This window comes from Equus przewalskii, chromosome 1 (assembly GCF_037783145.1).
Source record: "Equus przewalskii isolate Varuska chromosome 1, EquPr2, whole genome shotgun sequence".
In the NCBI taxonomy this organism is placed as follows: Eukaryota; Metazoa; Chordata; class Mammalia; order Perissodactyla; family Equidae; genus Equus; species Equus przewalskii.
The window spans coordinates 52,588,835-52,610,786 of NC_091831.1; the positions used below are offsets into that span (position 1 = coordinate 52,588,835).

The 21,952-nt window shown below is 35.0% G+C and overlaps 1 protein-coding gene across 6 annotated transcripts in view; it reads right to left on the minus strand.

Moving 5' to 3' along the window:
- The window catches only part of JMJD1C (jumonji domain containing 1C), a 346,491-nt gene that overhangs the window by 154,994 nt on the left and 169,545 nt on the right, over positions 1-21,952 (minus strand). The gene's annotated exons all lie outside the window — the stretch shown is intronic.

The window sequence follows — 21,952 nt, forward strand, 5'->3', positions numbered from 1 at the left end:
AATTCACCAAGTATTGTCCATTTTATAAGCAAAGGTACTCAAAGATAATGATGTTAAGAAATATTCAAGTGTCATCAAGATAACAAAAAGTCTCAGCATTTGACCAAGAGACGTATCCTAAGCAGGTGTCACTGGGACAGCCATCAGAATTCATAAGTGTCATCTCCTCAGACCATGAAACTATGGAGCTGTCCTGGCTGTTTGAACTAAGACTGGCCCAGAGCTTACAACATGACTAACAAGAAACTTTATATAATCCATAAGTATGATTCATTTCTACAAACAGTTTACTTGGTTAACCTAAGGACCTTGGGTCAGAACAGCCCTTGCTTTAATCTGAGGTCTGCCACTCATGAGCTGCAGATCCATAGGCAAGGTGCTTATATCATAAGTTTCAGTTACCTCACCTGCAAAACATAGATGATAAGGATGTTGTAAGGATTCAACTTAGATGATACTCACAAAAGGGATTTACACAGCACCTGGTATGGAGCAAAAAGTTATCAATTATGTTTTTGTGTTGTCGTATACTGTATGTCAGTGATGTTCAAGATACTATGCTCTAGTACTTGGGGAAAGGGAAATGAAAAGTACAAATAAAACATCATCAATTTCTGTCCTCAAAGTGCTTAAAGAAAAGCAGGGAAGACAGGCATATACAATACTATGACTCGAGGACTCATGTAAATGTTGAACGTTTTACAGAGTGTTATATTTACAAAGAGGACTCTGATTGCAACCAAAGGAATTCTTGAAATGAAGGAGGTATATGAGTTACTCTGGATTTGTAGGGATTTAATAAGCAGAAATAGATGAAAAGGCTTTAGAGGTAAGTATAAAGCATGAACAAAAGGACGGAGATGCAAAAATATATGGTATTTTCTGGAAGCGCTAAGCATAAGCAGTTAGGTACAGATAGAATATCGCATTGTGGAAGGTACAGGTAAAGGGTTATAAATTTAGTAATATCCTAAATTGACTAAAAGAATAATTCACAGACTTCAGAGTAAGAATTGATAGGAGATAAAGAGTCCCTAAATAAACTTATTATTTAAAAGCTTAGAGTTTTAAAAACTCTTAACATTTTGCCCCCCAAAAGTAGAAAACAGCAATCCAGGGTATAACTAAAAAGCAAAGCATTTATCACTCCTACATCATAAGCATCCTACAAAGTCATAAAAATTTCTACCTATAAAATTATGTAAGAAGAATAAAAAGATTTTTTATTATTTATCTGAAAAGACTTCTCCATCTGTTTCAACGGAATTTCAAAAATGAGTAATCTTTTCTGTAACTTTGAAAAGTACATACTAAAATGCTTTATCTTTCTTTTTTCATGTTTTAAAATTGTATTATCTAATCTAATCTAGTGATTTGTAAATCATTCTACCATTTTACCTATGTTAATAAACACACTAATAACTTTTTAAAACTTTTTTTCATTTTTCAAAGTCAACTAAGTTTTGCATAGTAATAGAACCAACATATGCCATGAATTCATAAGAGTAAATGCATTTAAAACTCTCAACCCATTATAATCTATGTGTGAATAATTCCAAGATAAGGATTATATCAGTACAACACTAATTTGGGGTTTGTGATTCTTAGAAAACGTTAATTCTACTTACTTCTAAATCCTCATATTAAAAAACAGGAACTGCATACATACTCTTACCCTGAGGGCATTAGCTCAATGGGCAAACTTGAGCTGAAATTTACAGACATTTTTGGGAAACAGTAACAGAACACAAAAGCCATAGTTTGCTCAAAGCAAGAAGGGTAACAGGAGACTCACCCCTCAGAAACTTGGAACCACAACAGGCTAACTAAGCACACCTTGAGATAAGCATAAAACTACCCCACTCTGTTCACTTGCATGAGTCTGTCAAGAAAGCCAGGTTGGTACTGAGGAAATACAGCCTAAAAAAATTTCCTCAGATGTTGTAACCACAAACCAGCCCTCATGGATTCACTCACATTACCTTAGCGATACAACAACCTTCAAGCTTTGAATTTAAAGTGGTTTAAGACCATCACAATGGTGCCAACCCAGATATATGGCAGACTCAACAGCAAATCCTCTCTAGATAAATTTACCTTTGCTCTAGATCTCAAAATCTTCCTCTTTTCGTATGTGGGATGCCGCCACAGCATGGCTTGATGAGCAGTGTGTAGGTCTGCGCTTGGGATCCGAACCTGTGAACTCTAGGCTGCCAAAGTGAAGCACCCAAACTTAACCACTATGCTAGTGGACCAGGCCCAGAACTTTTTATTTTTTAGGAAAAAAGGCAATCAGAATTGGAAAAGAGTGAAATAGAACTTCTAGGCATAAAAAAACAAATGAATTAAAATATTTTGAAAAGGCAATGGATTGATAAAAGATTCTTACATATCACTGAAAAGAATAAGTAAACTAGAAGTCAGGTCAGAGGAAATACAGCATGAGGGCAAAAAAATAAAACAGTAAAAAATATATAGATATGGAGAAGAATGTGATGAAGTCTACCTTAAGTTTAATTCAGAATTCCACTAATGGAGGAGAGGGGTTACAATACTGAAAAAAAACAATCATGATCCAGTTTTCATGGGATATAAAGTTTAGTTGGAAAGGCTGACATTCAACAAATAATCACATAAAATATATAAAATTATACCTGTAATAAATGAAATTAGGAAACCTTACTAAGTACTTTCCTCAATTTAGACCATGGGTTGAGAGAGCCCTTTCATGAAGACATGAAGTAATATTTCAGGTATGAATTGAGTTAACTAGGAAAGTGTTCTAAGCAGCGAAGTACATGCAAAGTCATGAGGCAGGAGAAAGTATGGCATTTTTCAAGAACTCAAAGAAAATTACAGGCATGGGCTATTTAGAATAACGTGTGTGGGTGGTTCACAAAGCTAGAAGGGGCAAGATCATGCAAAGTCTTCTAAACGGCTAAGTTTGGTCTTTTTCTTAGGATTAAAAAGAATACTTTGAAGGATTTTAAGCAAAGCAAGTTAAAAACTACATTTTCATTTGGAAAATACATTTGCAATAACTGACTGCCTCTTTTTGAGAAGCAAAGAACACTGGGAATTCTTTTTAAATCTATTACTGAATTAACATTTTTATAGTAATCAGGCATTTAACCATAAACATAAGTATTTAATTAGTTAACCATAACTATAATAAATGGCTTAAAGAAGGTCATTATGAATCACTTATCCCAGCAATGGAGAACTTCCATCATAACACTGAGAGAAAAGAGAAAGGTCGTCACCAGATATTGAAGCTGGGTCCTTGAGGATTATTGTAGATATTTAACCAATTAGCTGTTTTCCTGTTTAACCTGAGGGGTGACTCAGGGGTCTCAAGAATTTGCGAGCTTGTTTTGCAGAAGAAAGAGAGTACCTTCAGGGACACTGTGATCACCAGATGACCGGCCCTCAACTGCCCTGGAAGCCCAGAAGTCAGATTGCCCAGGGCCTTACCAGGAGTGACCCCTTTGTTTCTCCGAAGCTCTTCCTGCCAAGCCCCTGAACTCTATAAAACCTCCCTCCTTGCTGTTCTTGGAGAGGTAGCTTTGAGCAAACCCAGGCTCCCACCTTCTCATTTCGGCCAATTCGAGTAAATCCTTTTCCATCTCCAAGTCTCAGTGTTTGGCTTCCTGTGCATCGGGCACCCGAACTTGAGATTAAGAGGTCTGGTATCAATATATTTTTATTCTCTTTTATGCTGATGAAATTTTACATTTTTAATTTCCTTGACTTAAAACTGTTCATATTTTTTCACTTTTGACATACTTTCTCTGTTTAATTTTAAAATTCCTGATTGTATTATATTATTTACTACGTCTAACTAACTGGATCGTATTATTAACGATTTCTTTAACCAACTTTTTCATTTTTATATCATGTATATATTTTAGATTTCTGGATTAAATAATCTTATGTTCTTATTACAACTGAGATGAGCATGCTAAACACTGACTTTTATATAAACTGGTATATTTCACTTTTCCTCTAATTTCAAAATTAACTTTACTATTTTAGTTATCTTTTACATTTACTTTCTTTCATCTTTATTGTTCAGAGGATTTTCAATTTCTTTAGTTTATTCTATAATTTTTATCATTTTCTAATCTTTTAGTTGTTTGTATTTATCACTCATCTTTATATTTTTAACATTTTAATCTACTTTAATTGAAAACAAATGCCTTTCTGCACTTTGTTAAGGAGGATGGAGATTTCGTTTAAAAAAAATTAAAAAGCAAGTGTTTCCCTAATTTCTCTCATATGCGTTGTCATCCAGCTGACCTACTTTTTCTTTTTTCTTTTGAAATAATTATAGATTCACAGGAAATTTTTTAAAAAAGTAATCTAGTTTCCCCTAACAGTAACATCTTGTATAACTATAGGACAATGTCAAAACCAGGAAATTGATATTGGTACAAACTACAAATTCCATTTCACTAGTTTTAAAAGCACTCATATTTGTGTATGTATGTGTGTGTGCACATGTACAATCCATTCAATTTTATCATATGTGTAGATTCATGTAACCAACACCACAACCATGATACAGAATTGTTCCATCACCACAAGGATCCTTAGTGCTCTCACACCACTGATAAAAACTTTGAAACAGAGCCCACATTGATTGACATAAGAGCTCCTCTTGAAAGAGAAAGATTCACGCAATTTGTCGAAGACGGAAGAGAGGTCAAAAGTTGAGGAGTAGACAAAAAAGACTTTTTGAGAAACAGCTGTGTGAGAGTATTTCTTGAGGCATGAATTGAGTTAACTAGGAAAGTGTTCTAAGCAGAGAAAATAGTATGTGCAAAGTCTGAGGAGAAAGACACGCAAAGATTCTGTAGATGTTTTGTTCCATGTTCTGTCTTCTCTAGTTACTTATTCAAAAAAGATCAAGTACGTTCATGTGTATTTATTTTAGATAATACAATAACAATGAGAAGGGTACCAAGCTAGGAGGCAAGCAGATCCAGCTTTACTTGGACTACAAAATGATGAAGTTTCAAGACTAGCCGATTTAAAGCCCCCCAAAATTCATAATTTAGTTGAAATAGCAGGCTACATGCGTCGCTATTTTTCTAAAATAAAATTCATCTGGTCTCCAAAATTCCTCGTATGTTCTTCAAATACGCTATACTTGAATGAAGACTCCTTGTACTCCAATGAGAAGAGGAAAAACTAAGCATAAATACCATTTATTTTACATTTAAAATTATAACAGTATTAGGGTCCCACAATCTATATAATAGTATACAGCAATATTGCATCCTAGTAACAAGAGGATTGCAAAAGGTTTCATCCAAACCCACACCACTACATACATATTACTGACTACCACTTCATAGATTATAAAACAGAAGACAAACTTTACGTGTGAACACAACACGTCTTAAAATACCAGAGATTTCCCGGCATTACTAACTAAAAAGTGGGAGACAGGGACATTTAAAATAATAAAAATATTCTAAATCTGTAATTATTTCGTCACCAGAAAAGGTTAGACCTCCTTTCTTCACTCTGAAAGTGAATTACTTTGATATGCTTTATCTCCAGACCCTGCCAAAGAATAGAAAAGATCTTGGAAATCATTCTTATATTCCTTGAAATCCCTTGTGGAGCCCCAAAATTAGCACAATCATCTTGGGGTTTACCTAGTTCAGAAGATAATGATTTCAATAGATATCTTTCTTGGTTCATACATCTATTTCAACTTCATGACCTTAAGATATCAAAATCACATTTAGTTCACAAAGCAGTACATGCACAGTAAGTTCTCTATTTAGTTTTAAAACAAGACTTTTAGAAAATATTTACATGTTTGCCAAGAAAGAAAGAAGAAAAGTAGGGAGAGAAAGTCTAAAAGGACTTGTAACAATCTGTTAACTAGGGACACCCATCAGAAATACACAATAGAGAATGAGAAGGTTATCACTTTTAACCTTACATAATTCACAATTATTTAAACTTTTCAATACACAGTTGTTTCTGTCCTCAATAAGTTACTTAACTATACCAGGTCTCAGTTTACTTATCTGTAAAACAGGGATAATAAAAGTAGCTACCCCAAAGAGATGATGTAAAACACTGAGAAAAATGCCTGGAACTTGGTAAGTTTTCAAAAATAAAATAATATTATATTACTGATACTATTACATGTAATAAAATAATAAAAACAATACAAATCATATTTTTTTCAAATGGTAAGTATAAATATACTTTAAAACAGTATCAAAAGAGATCTGTATTTATTTTTCATTGAATTCTTCACAATTGCAGTTAAATAACTGTGTCAGACAGCAAGGACCATACTGTTGGATTCACAATACTTATGTAATGCTGAACACATAGTAAATGCTAAAAAATATTTATTGAATGAATTAAAGAAATTATGATGCAACACGGATATGATGCTTCTCCATTTAGTTATTTGTAACCATTTCTAAATTAAAAGAAAAAATATATGTACAGTGAAAGAGAAGCTACCTATGTAAAGCAGCATATTTTTGGGCTTGATTAGTGTAACTCAACACTGGCAAACTCCTCCCCCAAGAGCTGAAAAAATTTCTCAAATTAGAACACGTGGTCGACATGGCAACCATATTTCTGGACACTAAGAAAATGGAATCAACACTCTCCATCTTTATTTTACATGACCAGTTGCTTTTGGCTGCTTCAAATTATAATAGCAACAAAATGAAAATCCCTAGCAATTCCAAGTATAACAAAAAAGATGAATAAATATGGGAAATATTTGTAATGGAAGAGTCAAACAATCAAGTAAATGATTCCAAAATAATTTTAGGATATAAAGATTTTTTCATAAATTATATCCGGAGAATAACTCACTGTGGCTTAAGAAAATGGCAAAAACAAGAAGCCCTACCAAATCATGAAAATTCTGAGAAAAACTATTCTAAAAAATGAAAACCAGGTTAATCTGAGCTGCCAGTTTTAGTAAAAACAATATAATGTAACACAACAATATAAAAAATCAGGGAAAAAATATGAGATAGATAACAGATTAGGGTTAGAATAGATGAAAAAAAGACAAAAGAAAAAATTGACTGTGTAAATTCAGTAATTATAATGCCTCCCCAAATGTAAATCTAAATAAAAAATAAGATTTTAAAATGGAAAGAACCCACTTTTGTATAAAAAGTATAGTTTCTCAAATACTTTTAAACTGCTTATGATGATTTTAAACATTAAAAATGAACTGTTTCAAACATTAACTGTGGCTGGGACCTTAAAATTATAACTATTTTGTGCTTTCTTCTTTTTGCATAACTGAATCTTCTGATTTTAATATTAAATGAGTTCTTTTAATGTCTTAAGAAAGAAAGAACATAATTTGGTGCTTATATACCAAGAACTTGGCATACTGCAATTTACTAATTAACAAAGTAACAGATAAAAGCAGAAATGCCTCTGGGATTTAATATATAATTTAATCGCTTTGCTGGCTTCTTCTCAATTTTATTTATGTCACGTCTTAAATTTATGACTCAGTAAGCGTATCCTGCTCCTCAATCTGATCCCACTCAACAAGCATGGAAAGCAAAATCCAAAATTATGAATTAGAAAAAATTTAAACCTACTTTTCAAAGGTACTCAATTCTGGAAAAGAATTTAAGGGTATTATGAAATACTGGTTCACTTCTTTTTTCATGTGATTTTAGAAATATTGGTATATTAAAATTACTAGCTTGAAAGAAGAGGCTTAACAATGAAAACGAGAAATTCCTGTAAATTCATAACTACATTAAAGGCCTTATACTCATTCATTCAGTAAATATTTACTCAATACCTAAGAGTATTAGGTCCTGTGCCTATAGTGAATACATTTAAGTGCAAAATTCTTGCCTTCATTCTGTAAATCTCATTAGATTAGTATATAATATTTATATACAATTTTAAAACTAAGACCAGGCTCAGATGAGTGGGGATCCTTGACTATCCATTCATATTTAAGCACGAGTCACTAAAAAGCTATCGAAAAGGCTTTGTGAAGTGAACTTGCTTTGGTGAGTATGACTATAGGTTTACTGCAATTTAAGTGGGATTTCTGATGGATATCATTATAGGTTAAACGAGTGGATATTTAACTATTTTGCTAGAGGATCCTTAAAAGTATTTGTTGTTCCTTTCTCTGGGGAGCTTCACTTTCCTTGAGAAGACAATCCTCTAATCATCTGCCTGGGAGTACACACCAGGCTGACACTGTTCAAAGAGCAGAATGAAGAAAAAGGAGCTGAAGCAAAAGTTGCACCACTTACTAAAAGGATTTTCATGCAATCCTCTTGGGTCACACCAGAAATTCTGATGTGTCAAACGTCCTCGAAGGCAAAATCTCCACTGTTCAGATTCTTGAGAGAATGTACCCGCCATCTCCTATAGGTCAGAAAAGTGGCTGCCTGGCTGTAAGGGGGTGAGGGAAAGGCCCTGAGTGTCTACTTCTCTTCACATCACCTTTTAACTAACCCCTCCATTTTCAGCCCCATGCATTACTTCTACTATGCAAAAGCATGTGGTGCTCCAATTTTCGAAACTTTCTGCAATCTGCTAGCATTCTCTACTGACATTTATGGTTCGGTTTTCTTCAATCTTGCTAAGCTGGTCACCACTTCTCATCCACGCCCTGTATTCTAAAAATTTATTAACATCGTCACTGTTACCTCCTGTTCTTTTGGTCCTTTTTTATTTTTGTTACATTAGTGCAATTTTGGAAGGAATAAAGATAAACATGTGTTTCACCAGGTACATTTATCCACGTCTCACATTTTATTTAAACAAAGGGTTAAATGACAAAGTCCTAGTCTCTCTCCAATCATTTCACTCTGCTGCTACAGTAATCCATCTAAAATACAAAACATTGTAATTCAATGGCTTTCCATTCCGTAAGGGAGGAAATGTTCAAAATCTTCATTGTAACACAAGACCCTCTACGATCTGGTCTCTGCTTACTCTTGCTTACTTCATCTTCTGCCACTCCATCACAATTATTCTATGTTCCAGCTTGGCATAAATTCTTGTGATTTCCCAACCTGGACCTGTTTTCTCACAAAATGCAATCTACCCTTTTCCAGTCAGAAAATGCTAATTCAACATTTAAAATCATATCAAATATCATCCTCCTCTGTGTAGCTTTTCCTTAGTTCTCTTGCCAACCTAGATACTCCCTTCCCATTTCCCCTACTTTCATAAACTTTTATTATATCATTGATTGGTTTATTTTCCACCTATTCATTTGTCTCTCTCCTTACTCTCTGGACTTCTTGAACAAAAGATTTTAGTTTATTCTCATTTATATCCACAAAGCCTTATTATCTGATTAGGATAAACTGAAATGAACATTTGGTTGTTTTCCTTCTAAAATGTTTTCTGAAACTAGGTTGACCAAAAAATACAAATGTTCTTCCATGATTTTTCTCAGTAAGATTCAATAATTGGCAGGGTATAACTACTGAAGAAAAAGCATTATCTTAGAGATAGGAGCTTGGATTCCATTTCCACTTCCAGTTGTGCTAATTAAACTGAACATAAATGTAAACAATCAACTAATATAATTACTCTAGACCTTCCTTTTCTTACTGGAAAAAGGAGGATATTAACCTGGATGATGATGATAATATCACAATAAGAGGCTTTTAAAAAGTGCTTTATATTTGATATGTGCTTGTATAGTGAAAAATTAACCTAATCCAGAAAGAAGTCTGGCCTCTACCCTTGGCTACTGGGAAGTGGATCTCTAGGCCTCTGGAATGTCTTGCCTAATGGAGTATCTCTGCTTACCTGGTGGCTCTGGCCACTGGACAGTCTAACAATGTGATTTATGATGGTGGCTTTGGAATACATAGTATCATTTGTGACCTCCAGAGGAAGTGCTAACTAAAGGTACTAGTCTGACTCTCTGGAAGGGGCTGAAGCCTAAGGATCAGCCATGTGGACAGTATGCAATCAAGTCCCAACAAAAACAATCAAGAACAAAGATTTGACTGAGCTTTCCTGGCTGGCAATAATCTATGCATATTTGCCACACACTGTGGCCAGAAAAAGGTAATGCTGTCCATGATTCCACAGAGAGAAGATGACCAGAAGCATATGGACTCATACTAGACTCTACACCCTGTCTCTTCTCAACTGACTTTAACTTGTATTCTTTCTCTGTAATAAGCTGTGGGTGTGAGTATAACGGTTTCAGTGAGTTGTTTGAGTCTTTCTAGTGAATTATGAAACCTAAGGGTAGTTTTGGGAAATCCTTGAACTTGCAATGGTGTCAGAAGTGAAGGCAGTCTTGTGGAGACTGTTCCCTCAAACTGTAAAGTTGGCTAAACTCACTACAATTGGTGTCAGAAGTGGGATTCACAAGACAGATGATGACTAGCTTAATTATGTGGTTTGGGAAGAAAAAGCATGAGTGTGGGGGATCACAAACTCTGATTCCTGGGTGGCCACAGGGCTACCTATGGTTTGGAACTGCAGCTGTATTGTGATCAGTTACTTGAGGTAAAAGTTACCAGTGGAATTTAGAAATGATAGATCCAACTCCTAGGGAATTGGCTCAATGGATACATTAAAAAACGCAAAATTTTAAAAATGAGCTAACTATACAATCTCTTGATTATTGTCATTTGTACTAGCTGAAGAGAAAGTAAGGGAGAGTGCTGGGGCAGAACCTAACAATGGGCCAAGCTTGGGTTTTGTCCTGACCCAGCTATAGCCACTAGCCACAGATCCACTTCCATAGGGGAAAGTTATGCTAAAATAACAGATAATAAAGATTCCTAACAGAATAGGAAAAGAGAAAGGGACGAGTCAAGAGATGGATCCTGGCTGGGTGGAGATCTTTAAAAGGTTATTAAGAAATGAGATGGATGAAACATACATTGATGGAGTCAAAACGAAGATCTAATATTGCAGCACTCTCAGAGGTTGGATGGACTGATGGGAGGTCCTACTGATCCCCCAACATTAAAGGGCCCTAAACAAATCTGCTTCATTTGCTCTAGTTTGGGGGAAACCTTAAAAACTAGGAGGCAAAGATGACTCTGAAAAATCTAACCTCAAATTGCTGACATTTCTACAATGTAATCAAGAAAAGGCCTATTGAGAAGGCCTGAATCCCTTGGCTAAGCCCCAGCTGTGGTCCAAAGATCATATATGCACATAAGTGGGTAAAAAAAAGATGGTCCTGGGGCTCCTTGCCATGGAAGCTTCATGCACTAAGGATATACATCTATTGCTGAAGTCCTAATGGAGGCTACAGTTAGACTGAGGGGATATAGGAATACAAGGGTCAATGATACTAAGGTAAAATTTTAGATGAAAGTTGAAATGTTTGAACAGACTCTGTGTAAAGTTGTTGCATCTCCTTTACCTGAATGCATTATAGAGATATTTATTATATCTGACTGGGGAAGGTTTCTCCTACTTAGTATTGTAAAACAGAAGGGATTTAAAGCCACCTTAAGGGCAATATTGATTAAACACGTTAAATGGAAACTAATGAGAATGCTCTAAACCACACAAGTTAATTGCAAATAGTATAGAAAAGAAGCTGGAGAAAATCTTTGTACAATAGCCCTGTGAATGGAACTCTAAAGTGCCATTATCCTTTGGCTCTTATTTTTCAGGATACATCTACTATAAAAGATACCATTTGGGATGGAATCTCCAGTTACTGGTCCTATTAAGCTATTGGAGCATGCGGTATACTACTCCTGGCAGACTGATCACTAAGTAACTTGATGATCAAATGCTTAAAAAGGTCCCTGTTTACAATGGAGAAAACATAGCAGTGGCAAGCCCAACATGCAATAGCATACCTTGCACAGTACATATCACCCTTGTTTTTGTGGGTGGAAAGCTATAAAATAGAGTAAGAAAAAAAACAATGGGTTTTCCAGTATATAATTTTGACACAGCTATAATCAAGATTTGTGTTTTTTACTTGAATTTTATTTGTCCATGTTTCTCTAAAGTATTCATAACTATTATTTTAAAGCTGTATAATATCTCAGAATAACAATATTCACAAATCATTAGACAATGAAGTTGTTTCCTTTTGTCTTCTTTAGTAGAACTTATAATGAATGCCATTCTGCATGTAACATCATGCCTTTCATTTTGTATTTGCAGTCTGAACATGTTGTCTGGGTCACATAAAGTGTCTGATAACATTAGCTGAACTGAATATAATTTTTACATTTTAAAAATTGTTCTGTAAGGATAATTTCCTAACAGTAGAATTAATGAATCAAAGAGTATGAACTTCTTTATGCTTCTTACAACATAATACTTTCAAAAAAAGTCATGTCATTTTATGACCTATAAGAAATGAGTAGGTATGTTCATTCATTGCAATCCTTCCTAGTATTAGATTCTAGCATTTAAAAAGTTTAACACTTTATATAATTTGATCTCATAAAGTGCTTTACCTTGCAGAGAAACAATAATCCTGAAGGTATACTGTCTTTACTACCACGTCATTATTTACCAAAAAATAAAGAACTGTAAAACTAATAATTCTAATTCTGGAAAATCAATTGTCAATATGTCAAGACTCTTTCAATGAATTTACTTCAAAGTTCAATTCACAGTTGAAATGTGGCATGTCTTCACATTTCAGTAAAATTTGGTTGAGGTCATAATCTAAACTCAGTGTGGCAACGTAACAGACATAAATGTAACTTCTTCCTAAAGAGCAGTGAATTCTAATCTGCTTTGAGAGGGTTTCTTTCAGAACAGAGAGCAACTAAAAAGTACTTTCACTGGGCAAATAATCTAAAAGAAATATATTGATAAAGGTTTACATGTTTATAATCTCATCACAATTCCTGGTCAAATCAGAATAACCCATCTATGAAGGAAAAGTTGCACTGGGAAGAAGTCTGAGCTTCCTAAAATTCACTCCAGAAATTCAGATAAATTTCTGCAGATTAGCATATTTAGCTGACAATGAAGATTTGTTATTTCCTTCTACGTCTTTAAAGTAACTCATTTTGGGTAATTTTACATGTCCCACCCCATAAAAACTGAAGGAATCATATTTGTATTTGATTAGAATGAGGGCATCTATTACAAGCACTTTTATTGTTTGTTTTTCACTACTTGCCATGTTTAAAATTGGAAACTTACATATTTTTACCACAACTAGCTGATTATGCTTTCCTGTCCTTTTATCTTAGCATAAAGTAATAGCCAGGAAACTTGCTATAACTAGCTGGGGTAGAGTAAATTCATCACTTTAAAATAAGCATGTACTGTCTACGATAGGTAAGGCACTGTGCTAGACTCCTAGCAATGATACAAAGATGACTAAGACATGATTCCTGTCCTCAAAGAACTTACAATCTAGTAGGGAAAGACGAACATGCAAACAAATAAGTATAATACAAAGCAGAAATGTGCTAACTGTTAAAAACACAGGTACAAACAAAGTTATACAGGAGCACAGGACGGTGAGATTAATTCTGGTTGGGGTGATCTGGAAGGCTGGGCCAGCAGAAAAGTAGTAGAAAACTCTGCCCCTTAGAAAATGCAGCAGTGTTACAGCCCAGCTGGGTTAGGGTCGAAGCCCCACTCCCCAAAGAAGGTTTTCCTAAAGGAGATGGAGCCAGGGCCCTAACCCAGTTAGGTAGGTGATTCGTTGATTTCAATTATGAATGCCAACACTTTCTTGCTCTGGTGCAGATAAATGTGATTTCATGAGTATTTTACTTTGTTTTTAAAAATGAAATATAACAATATATTAAATAACTTACATACAAATGTAAGTTACCTCACCCTCAATCATGAGAACGGCCTCAGGTGGTACCCTGATCATACAAGACCAAGCAAAACAAGAATAGCCACTTCAGCATATTACAAAGGTGGTGCTCCATTACACGTTTTGCTATTGATATACTGGGAAGAAAGATGAAAAGACAATTCCAGACAAGTAACCTGGGTTTTATACTATTCCATATTTTGCTGAAGTTTTATTTACTTTTAAAATTTTAAAATAGGTTAATGAGATGATAGGATATTTTTTTGACCTGTCATGGTTTCAAGAACCAGCAGTTACATGGCCAGTTTCTACTGATTTCTTAGACTAAGTAGTAAACAAGATAATATAACCAATACGTAATATTTAACAGGTACCACAGGAGGGGTGAAACAGCTGGAAAGAGGATAATAAATACAAACATATGTTTAAGTACGAAAGAACATGAAGCAAGTATCATGTGGACAGAACTAGAAACATTAAATTTGTAGAGAAGTAAAGACAAGAGTATTAAGTTTTCACTGTTTCCTATGTATCCCTAAAATTTCTCAAATTTGTAAATATAATATTTTATTCTGCTATATGAATTTACAAATTGTGAATTTCATAACTGCTGCTTGTAGATAACCTTAAATAAGCCTCATTTTAATTAACAGACAGGAAAACAATAGATTCTCAGTCATATGTCCTATACATAAATGTTTGCAAAGTCTTACAAGACTTAAAACGATTATTTTCTAAAGTATACCAAGCTTTCAAATTTCAATTATTTGTTCTATTAATTTTCAACTTCCTGAAACAAAGAAACAAAAGGAAACAGGAAGAATGGAAGACATATCCTGACTTTCTGAATTAAGGGAGATATCCCATTATATAGACTTTCTTTAAATATAAACATACAATTCAAAAAGACTTGCTATCATAAAATTAGCTGAGTAAATCATAAAACAAATACAACAAAGGGTTATAGTATCTGTAATATTATAAAGAAAGCTCATAACAAATATTAGAAAAACACAAAATCCTAATAATTAATTGAAAAAAGATAATTCACAAAAAAATACAAGTTGCTATTAAACGTGAAAAAATATTCATTCTCTTGAAGAAATGCAAATTAAAACAATGAAATAGTCTTTTAAATATTAAGACAGCAGATATAAAAACGGTAACATTCAATTCTGCATTCAAGTTGTAAAAATCCTCCTTTTTTAAATGTCTTTTGGTTTTAAAACAAGATGGTCTGAAAATAAGTAATCATTGCTTACAGGCCGGGGAAGGGGAGCTGGGAGATAAATGTTGGGGTGAGATGAAAACACTCATACACTGGGGACAATGGTAGTAAGTAAACTTTTAAATAATCAGGGGAGACTATCAGAAGATTTCTTAGATTTTTCAGATTTAGATTTTTTAGAACATTTTCAAGTTCATACCCTTTGACCAGTAATTCTACTACTATGAATCTAAACTTCAAAAATATTCAGAAATGCAGATTAAGATTTTTACATATTTATCACGGTCATTTAGAATCACAATAAAATTAGAAACAACTACAATACCAAACATTAGGGAAATAGGTTAATATAGGATCAAATATTATGCAGCCATTAAAATTTGTTAAAGTTACTACCTGTGAGGAGAAATATAAAGGATAAAACATTAAATTAAAAAGGGAGGATCTCCAAACTTAATGCAGTCTTATTTAATAAGTCCAAATTTAATGTCTTAATTAAGACTATGATTTAAAGACAGCAGAGATTTTGTATCCTGCTGGTTTGCTGAATTCGTTTATTAGTTTTAATATTTGTGTGTGTGTAATCTTTAGGGTTTTCTGTACATATGCTATCAACTGCAAACAGAAATGATTTTACTTCTTCTTTCCCAATTTACATGTCTTTTTTTCGTTTTCTTATCGAATTGCTCTGGCTAGAACTTCCAGTACCATGTTGAATAGAAGTGTCATCCTTGTCTCATTCCTAATCTTAGAGGAAAAGCTTCCAGTCTTTCATAATTGGGTTTGATGTCAGCTAAGCAGAAAAGATACACAAACACATAAAAATCAGTTGTGTTTCAGATGTCAGCAACATGGCAAAGTGAGCTGTCCCTTCGTCTCTCCCCCTTTTGAACTACAACTAAATGGACATTCACTGACTAATGGAGGAAGCCCACACAGCACAACAGGAGACCTGAGAAACACATAGAGCTATACATGAGAGGGTGGATGGACTGGCCCCCTAGAAAGTGGCAGAGATAGGTGACCATGCCCTGCTCTCCACAGTAGCCCTGTGCAGGCACAAAAACGCTTTCCAATCTGGTGCAATTGCCTAGCAAGTGGGAACACGCCCCAGAGTGAACGTAGGAGGTGGTGGTGGTAACCCTCAGCTTGTGCTTGTGGTCGCTCTCCTGGTGGGGAGGGGTAGCCCACTGCACCCCTGTGCCGCCAAGGAGCAGCCCTACCTCGTGTCCCAGTGAGGAAGCACCAACCACCAAGGACAGCAGCCCCATGGACCATAAACAGAGACTGCAGCAGATAAATACACGGGGGAAAATGCTCCGCAGGTCAGAGCATGAGCACTCATAGTGCTGCTGAGCCCAAAAAGAGGGGACGTGTCCTGGGTGACTGTAGGAAGAGGCAGTGGCAGCTTTTAGCCCACTGGTGATAACTTTCTGGCAGGGAGGGGGAAATCAGACTGCCCCTAAGGCACCAAAGAATGGCCCCAGCCTAGCAAGGAAGAGCCATCCACCAAGGAAAGGCCACACAAGTGCCTGAACACACCCTAGGCTGCAGCAAGCACCCATAATAACCTCAAAGCTTCCAGCAGACGGGGTGGAGCCAGAAATACTACTCCTGCTTCCCCCTAGCAGTAACAGAGGAATCTCTGATCTAAGAATATCCCAAAAGCCCCAACAAAAGAGTAGTTCATCAAACACCATGAGAAACTTCAGCAACAATTCAGACGAGAAGGAAAATGACAATTCTACAGAAACCGACACTGAAGACACAGAAATATACAACCCAAATGACAGAGAATTCAAAATGGCTGTCATAAGGAAACTCAATGACTTACAACAAAACACAGAAAGACAATTCAAGGAGCTCAGCAATAAAATTAATCTCTTTAAAACAGAGATTGAACTATAAAAAAAAAATCAAAGAGAAATTCTGGATATGAAAAACACAATGAAATAAAAATAATCCAGAATCATTAAGAAATAGAACTGATCTTATGGAGGAAAGACTTAGTTTTCTTGAGGATAAAATGTAGAAATTCTGCAGGTATAGGAAGACACAGACCTAAGATTTCAAAAAAACACAATAAGCAAAAGCAACATAAGGATTATAGGTATTCCAGAGGGATAAGAGAGGGAAAAAGGAGCAGAGAGCTTGTTCAAAGAAATAATTGCTGAGAACTTCCCAAACTTGGGGATGGGTTCAGATTTATAGATAAATGAAGCTAATCAAATGCCCAACTTCATCAATGCTAAAAGACCTTCTCCAAGGCATATAATAGTAAAAATGGAAAAAATTAATGATAAAGAAAAAATATTAGGAACAGTGAGGCAGAAGAAAATAACCTACAAAGGAAACTCTATCAGGCCTTAAATGGATCTCTCAGCAAAACCACTACAGGCTAGGAGAGAATGGAATGACACATTCAAAATACTGAAAGACAAAAACTTTCAGAGAAGATACTCTACCAAGTGAAGCTTTCCTTCAGATACGATGGAGAAATAAAAGCTTTCCCAGATAGACAAAAGCTGAGGGAGTTGATTGCCACTAGACCTCCCCTACAAGAAATAATTAAAGATGCCCTCACACCAGCAACAAAAAGGCAAAGGTATACAAAGCTCTGAGCAAGGAGATAATAGACAGACGTGATAAGAAACTTGCAGCTCTCTACCAAAACACTGAGGCAAAGACTCAATTACAACTTAAAAGAGAAAGGGGAAATTTAAAAATGAAAACACAACATGCCAACTCTTAAGGGATGCAGCAAAAGCAGTCATGAGAGGGAAATTCATAGCAATACAGGCCGTTGTCAACAAGCAAGAAAAATCTCCAGTAAGTAATCTTAAAAGGCACCTAACAGAACTAGAAAAAGAAGAACAGACAAAGCACAAAGCCAGAAGAAGTAGGGAAATAATAAAATCAGAGCAGAAATAAGTGAAATAGAGACTAAAAAAGCAATAGAAAGGATTACTGTAACCAAGGGCTAGTTCTTTGAGAAGATAAACAAAATTGACAAATACTCAGCCAGACTTGCCAGGAAAAAAAGAGAGAAGGCTCAAATAAACAAAATCAGAAATGAAAGAGGAGAAAATACAACAGATACTGAAGAAATACAAAGGATTACAAGAGAATACTATAAAAACTATATGCCCACAAATTTGATCATCTAGAAGAAATGGATGCACTCCTAGACTCATACAACCTGACAAAACTTAATCAAGAAGAAAAAGAGAATCTGAACAGAACAATCACAAGTACAGAGAATGAAATGCTAATCAAAAACCTCCCAAAGAACAAAACTCCAGGACCAGATGGCTTGTCTGGAGAATTCTACCAAACATTCAAAGAAGATTTAGTACATATCCTTCTCAAACTATTCCAAAAAGTTGAAGAAGATGGAACACTTCCTAACACATCCTATGAGGCCAACATTACCCTGATATCAAAAATGGACAAGGACAACGCGAAGAAGGAATACTACAGGCCAATATCACTGATGAACTTAGATGCAACAATCCTCAACAAAATATTGGCAAACTGAATGCAACAGTACATTAAAAGAATCATACACCACAATCAAGTGGGATTTATTCTAGGGATGCAAGAATGGTTCAACAACCGAAAATCAATAAATGTGAAACACCACATTAACAAAACGAGGAATAAGAATCACACGATCATCTTAATAGATGCAGAGAAAGCATTTGACAAGATCCAACAGCCATTTATGATAAAAACTCTCAATAAATGGTTAGTGAAGGAAAGTACCTCAACATAATAAAGGCTATATATGACAAACCCACAGCCAACATCATACTTAATGGTGAAAAACTGAAAGCCATCCCTCTGAGAACAGGAACAAGAGAAGGGTGTCCACTCTTACCACTCCTATTCAACGTAATATGGGAGGTATTAGAGCAATTAGGCAAGAAAAAGCAATAAAAGGAATCCAAATTGGAAAGGAAGAAGTGAAACTTTTGTTACTTGCAGATGATATGATACTATATATAGAAAACCCTAAAGAATCCACCAGAAAACTATTAGAAATAATCAACAACTATGGTCAAGTTGCAGAGTACAAAATCATTTTTAAAAAATCAGTTGCATTCCTATACACTAACAATGAATGAACAGAAAAAGAAATCAAGAATACAATTCCATTTACAATCTCAACAAAAAGAATAAAATACCTAGGAATAAACTTAACCAAAAAGGTGAAAGACCTGTACGCTGAAAACTCTAAGACACTATTGAAAGAAATTGAAGAATACATAAAGAAATGGAAAGATATTGAGTGTTCATGACTTAGAAGAATAAACATAGTTAAAATGTCCATACTACCAAAGCAATCTACAGATTCAATGCAATTCTAATCAAAATCCCAATGACATTCTTCACAGAAATAGAACAAAGAATCCAAAAATTTGTATGGAACAATAAAAGACCCCAAATAGCCAAAGCAATCCAGAGGAAAAAGAGCAAAGCTGGAGGTATCACAATTCCTGACTTCAAAACATACTACAAAGCTATAATAATCAAAACAGCATGGTACTGGCACAAAAAACAGACAAACAGATCAATGGATCAGAACTCAAAGCCCAGAAATAAAACCACACATCTATGGACAGTTAACCTTTGACAAAGGAGCCAAGAACATACAATGGAGAAAGGAAAGACTCTTAAATAAACGATGTTGGGAAAACTGGACAGTGACATGCAAAAGAATGAAAGTAGACCATTATCTTACATCATACACAAAAATTAACTCTAAATGGATTAAAGATTTAAAGATAAGAACTGAAGCCATAAAAATCCTAGAAGAAAATATAGGCAGGACACTCTGACATTGGTCTTAGCTACATCTTTTCAAATACCATGTCTACTCAGGTAAGAGAAACAACAGAAAAAGTTAACAAATGGAACTACAGTAGACGAAAAAGCTTCTGCAAAGCAAAGGAACAAAATGGAAAGACAACCCACCAAATGGGAGAAAATATTTGCAAATCATTTATCAGACAAAGGGTTGATCTCCAAAGTATATAAAGAATTCACACAAATCAACAAAAAGTACCCCCAAACAACCCGATCAAAGAATGGGCAGAGGATATGAACAGACATTTTTCCAAGCAAGATATACTGGTTGCCAACAGATACATAAAAAGACGCTCAACATCACTAATTATTAGGGAAATGCAAATCAAAACTACAATGAGATACAACTTTACCCCAGTCAAAATAGCTTTAATTACCAAGACAAAAAACAACAAATGTTGGAGAGGATGTGGAGAAAAGGGGAACCCTCATACACTGCTGATGGTAATGCAAATCGGTGCAACCACTATGGAAAACAGTATGGAAGTTCCTCAAAAAGCTAAAATTAGAAATTCCATATGACCCAGCTATGCCCTACTGGGTATCTACCCAAACAACTTGAAATCAACAATCCAAAGTAACATTTGTACCCCTATGTTCACCGAAGCACTATACACAATAGCAAGACATGGACACACTCTAAGTGCCCATCAACTGATGACTGGATAAAGAAGATGTGATGTGTGTGTGTGTGTGTGTGTGTGTATACACACCATATATACACAATGGAATACTATTCAGCCATTAAAAAAAAGGACAAAATCGTCCCATTTACAACAACACCGACGGACCTGGAGGGTATTATGCTAAGCGAAATAAGCCAGACTGAGAAAGACAAACACCCTATGATTTCACTCATATGCAGAATATAAACAAACACATGGTCAATGAAGACAGTTCAGTGGTTACCAGGAGAAACAGGGTGAGGAGTGGGCACAGGGGGTGAAGGGGAGCACTTATACGGTGACAGACAAGAAATAATGTACAACTGAAATTTCACAATGATATGAACTATTATGAACTCAATGAAAAGAATATATTTAAAAAAAATTAAAAAAGAATCAAAACTTTCTAAAAATAGACCCATCAGTTGTGTTTCTATACTCTAATAATGAACAATCTGAAAGTGAAATTACCAAAAGAATTCCATTTACAATAGCATTGAAAAGAATAAGCTATGTAGGAATTAACCAAGCAGGTGAAAGACTGTACAATGAAAACAACAAAACATTACTAAAAGAATTTAAAGAAGACATAAATAAATGAAAAGACATCCTGTGTTCACGTACTGGAAGGCTTAACTATCGTTACGATGTCAATACTACACAAAGTGATCTACAGATTCAATGCAATCCCTATCAAAATCTCAACATTTCTTAAAGAAACAGAAAAATTCATCCTGAAACGCACACGAATCTCAAGGGTGAACAGCCAAAACAATCTTGAAAAGGAACAAAGTTGGATGACTCATTTCCTGATTTCAAAACTTACTACAAAGCTGTAGTAATCAAAACAGTGTGAGAAATAAACTCTTACAAATATGGTCAAATAATTTTTGCCAACGATGCCAAGACCACTCAATGGAGAAAACACAGTCTTTTCAACAAACAAGGCTGGGGAAAACTGAATACCCACAGGCAAATGAAAGAAGTCAGATCCTTACCTAAAACCATAAACCAAAAGGAACTCAAAATGAATCAAAGGCCTACACATAAGACCTAAAACAATAAAACTCTTAGAAGTAATTATATGACAAAAGTTTCAGGACACTGGATTTGGCAATGATTTCTTGGATATGACACCAAAGGAACAGATAAACAAAAGAAAAAATAGACAAATTGGACTTCATGAAAACCAAAAAATCTTGCGCATCAAAAAACACTGTCAAGAGAGTAAAAAGGCAACCGACAGAATGGAAGAAAATGTTTGCACATCACATCTAATAAGGGAATAACATCCAGAACATATAGTGAACCCCTAAAACTCAACAACAGAAAAACAACCTGATTCAAAAACAGGCAAAGGACATGAACAGACATTTCTCCAAAGAGGATACACAAATGGCCAACAAG